Below are 4,653 nucleotides of genomic sequence, written 5' to 3' on the forward strand. Positions count from 1 at the left end.
CGGTCCAGAACTGCCGCACCTGCTCCCACAGGCGGCCAGCGTGGTCCAAGGCCGGGCACCTGAAGACCTCCAGGGCGAGGGCCGAGTGGGCCTTGTCGGGCGCTCGGGTGCCCGGTGCCGAGCCTAGAGGACGTGGGCGACCCGGGCTGCGCCCTTGCCTCTGGAGCCCCGGTGTCCAGAATGATGAAGGCAAGGCAGGGGCACTGCTGGGGAGCAAGAGTCCGGGTGAGCAGCGTGCTTGGACGGGCTGTCCCGTCAAACCGCGAGGACCGGTGGACAAAGCTCAGCTCTGAGGCTGGCGCTAGGGTCTAACCAGCCGCTGGTCGCTGACGACCCCATCCCTGCACACTGGCGGTGACAGCAGTCTCCTGAAAACTACCTTCCCCAAACACCACTCCGTGTCAGGCCCAGGAGACATATATGAAGATGAAGGACCACATCCCTGGCTTTCTGAGCCTTAGGCGGGCTGCTGGAAGGGATTATGGGCCCGGGAGAAAGAAACAGTAGAGACAGGTACTTAAAAGTTGAGCAGGGCTTTGCCAGGTGAATTGGGGGGTAGATAAGGGAGAGAGCCTCTAGGCAGAGTGAAGAGCCAGGTACAGCTTGAATGTTCCAGATGTGGAGAAGAGCTTGGAATAAGTATGGTAAGAGGGAGCTGGAAAGGGACCAGGACCTAAACTTCATTCTGGCACTGCTGGATGACAAAGCCAGGATTCAGAAAAGCATTCGGTGGGATGTCTAAAATAACCAATGGCATTATTGCCACGTTTGGTTATTTTATAAAGAGCTCTGGGCCAGGCCTGGTCTGGGCAGGGGTTCTTAGCCTGTGCCCGCCCTCAAAATGCTACTGGTCCAGCCTGGAACCCAGATGTGTGTGTAGATGACAGTAGTTCAGTATGCTCAGTGACATCCTGGGGGCACGTGCCAGGGGCTAGGACCTATGCTTAGGATTCAAGATCATACGGGTTATGCAGACTACACGTGACTTTTCTCCCAAGCAGACTACATCCTCAAGGAAGCTGAAGTACAGATAACAAGTCTCAGTGTCTGTCTCCCCCGAAGCCTGGAAGTGTTGACTCTATTCTATGGGAAAAGGACTATATGTTCTCTTTTAAATTCCTCTTCTCCCCCATGGAGGATGAAAAGGGAAAGAACCCTCTGTCATGCCTACATCAATCCAATACACGCTTATTCCTCTTGCACATAGCTGGGCTGAGGGGATGGTACTATCCCCTAGATCTGACTCAGGGCGACATCCCTGAAAGCCCAAAGAGGGCCCAAGAAGGTGCAGCCAGGCCCACCCTTAAGGCTGCATCTTCCTAGAGGGCCTTTTCCCAGTAATCCTCACTGCAGGTTGTGCCTCACCTGGGGGATGTGTTGGAGGTGCTGAGCTGCTGTCCCAGGCCTGGCCCGATCTCTGAACCACTCAGCTGCTGTCCACCAGCTATGACTCACAATGCCTCCAGGCCGGACCAGCCCAGGACAGAAGGGGTGCCCACAGTTTAGCTATAAAACAGACTCTGGGCTCTCCCTGTATTCATTCAACACATGTATGGGGTGTTTGCTGTGTTCCAGGTACAGCTTTGCAGAACTGGAGATAGAAATTTGACGTAAGGGAATGAACAAGGTAGTCCCTCGTGAAGCTTACCTAGGATATCATGGGTCAGGTTCCCAGAGGCAGAGCCTGAGATGAGAATTCGTGCTTGAGTGATTTATTGGGGAAGCGCTCTCAGGAGAAGGGTGTGAGGGAAACAGGATAGGGCAGGGCGGGGAAACAAACTAAAGCAAGCAGGAGAGTGGCTTGAAGTGGAAATTAGCTTCAGCCCCATCCCATAGGTAACTGCATAAATTGCACCGCAGAGTTAGGCCTCCTTACCACAGGAAAGCCAGTATTTTGTACCTCCTCCCTTCTCTCCCACCCCTCATTTCCCATCAGTTATTGGCAGGGCCAGCTGTGAGTTTTCAGCCAACACTTAAGGCATGTATGGGGTGGGTGCATCACCAGGAAAAGGGATCTGTGGGGCCCCAACAGCATAGAGGAGGGAGGAAGAGAATAAATAAAAATGAATAGAAGGGGCTCCTTGGTGGCTCAGTAGGTTAAGTGTTTGCCTTCGGCTCAGGTCATGATCCTGGGGTCCTGGGATCCAGCCCCATGTTGGGCTCCCTGCTCAGTGCAGAGTCTGCTTCTCCCTCTCCCTCTGCCCTTCCCCCCTGGCCCGTGCTCTCTCTCAAATGAATAAATGAAATCTTTAAAAAAAAATGAAAATAAATTACTAAATGAATTAGAATTTGACTTTGATATGTACAATGGAAAAAAAAAACAAATACAGGAAGTGACTTTAGTACATGGTGTTTAGTGAAGGCACTTGACATTTATGCTAAGACCTGAATGATGAGACTGCATGAAGATCAGGGGGCTGGAGACAGAAATGAGCTGGGCCTGTTGGAAGGACAAGCACCCTGTGTCGAGGAATTCGAGGTAATGAAGTCAACCCTACCTGCCAAGCACACCAAGTTGACTGCCATCACCTCAACTAGGCATTCCTGACCCCAAAGACCTCTTCCTGGCGCCTCCCAGTTAATTCAGCGTGGCCCTCCAAGGAGTCAGGCCCAGCTCCAGGGGAGCTCATTTCCTGGAGGAGAGCCAGGTTGTAGCATCGCCTCCTGGGAAATTTTTTTCTTGAACAGTCTTATTAAGGTATCATTGACAGAGCACCTGGCTGGCTCAGTTGGAAGAGTGTGCAGCTTTTGATCTTGGAGTCGTGAGTTTGAGACCTGTGTTGGGTGTAGAGATTACTTAAAAAAAAATTTTTTTTTTAAAGATCTTATTTATTTGAGAGGGAGAACACGAGTGATCGAGCAGTGGGGAGGGGTTGAGACAAACAGATTCCATGCTGAACACAGAGCCCCACACGGGGCTCGATCCCACGACCCTGAGATCACGACCTGAGCCGAAACCAAGAGTCGGATGCCCAACCAACTGAGCCACCCAGGCGCCCCCAAAAAGTAAAATCTTAAAAAAATTCTTTAAGTTATAATTGACAATAAATGACATTTATTTTTAAAAAAATATATTTTGAAGATTTTATTTATTTATTCGACAGAGATAGAGACAGCCAGCGAGAGAGGGAACACAAGCAGGGGGAGTGGGAGAGGAAGAAGCAGGCTCATAGCAGAGGAGCCTGATGTGGGGCTCGATCCCGCAACGCCGGGGTCACGCCCTGAGCCGAAGGCAGACGCTTAACCGCTGTGCCACCCAGGTGCCCCTATTTTTAAAAAATTTTAAGTAAGCTGTACACCCAGTGTGGGGCTTGAACTCATGACCTTGAGAGCAAGAGTCTCGTGCTCTACCGACTGCGTCAACCAGGTGCCCCATCAACAACGTATTTATAATGTATAACTTGATACATTTTTATAACTTGATGTATGAACTCGTCACCCAAATCAAGATAATGAAGATATCCATTACCTTCAGAAGTTTGCTCTGCTCTCATCACTACATGTTCTTTTGCATTTTCTGGAATTTTATATAAATAGAATAATTTAGTATGTCCTTTTTTGGGCGCTAGCTTCTTACGGCGTAATTATTTTGAGATTCATCTATGCAGCTGCCTTCGTGAACAATTTCTTCTTCTTGATGACTATTTCCCATTGTATGGCAATACCACATTTTTGTTTTTGCGTCTGTTTGATGGAAATGTGGGTTGTTTTCCAATTTGGGAGCTTTCACAAATAAAGCTACTATGAATATGTGTGTACAAGTCTTTGTGTGGCCATATGCTTTCATTTCTCTTGAAAGAATACCTAGGAGTGGAATGGCTGGGTTATATGGTAGGTGTATGTTTACCTCGCTATAAAGCTACCAGACTTTTTCTGGAATGGTTGTACCACACCCCCAACAGCAGTGAGAGAGTTTCTGTTCTTCCACATACTTGCCAATACCTTGTATGGTAAACCCTTTAAATTCTCATCGTTCTGGTGGGTATGTCTAAATTGTGGTTTTAATACCATTTCCGTAATGCCTAATGATGTCGACCGTGTCTTCACGTGCTTCTTTGTGACCCTCTTTGGTAAATTAGGGTCTTTTTCCATTCTTTCTTTCTTTTTTTTTTTAACTGGATCGCTTGTCTTATTGTGTGTAAGGAGTTCTGTTAATGCTAGATAAAAGTGCTTTGGTGGATATTTGCAAATATTTTCTCCCATTCTGTGGCTTTGCCTTTCAAAGTGAAAGTTTTTAATTTTGATAAAGCCCGGCTTATCAATTTTCTCTCCTGTAGTTCCTGCTTTTTGTATCATATTTAAGAACTCTTTGCCAAACCTAAGGTCACTAAGATTTTCTCCTCTGTTTTCTTCTAGAAGTTTTATGGTTTTAGCTTTACATTTAGGTCTGTTACATTTTGAGTTAATTTTTAAAAAATAATTTATTTGAGAGAGAAAGCATGAGTGGTTGGGGGGGCGGGGCAGAGGCAGAGGGAGAAGCAGACTCCCCGCTAAGCAGGGAGCCTGACATGGGGCTCGATTCCAGGACCCTGAGATCATGACCTGAGCCAAAGGTGGACACTTAACCGACTGAGCCACCCCAGCGCTCCTTGAGTTAATTTTTTAAGATCAATTTATTTAGAGATTAATAAATTAAGATTAATTTATTTGTTT

The sequence above is a fragment of the Ursus americanus genome, chromosome 5 (assembly GCF_024610735.1).
Source record: "Ursus americanus isolate L20-20 chromosome 5, mUrsAme1.1.p, whole genome shotgun sequence".
Classification (NCBI taxonomy): domain Eukaryota; kingdom Metazoa; phylum Chordata; class Mammalia; order Carnivora; family Ursidae; genus Ursus; species Ursus americanus.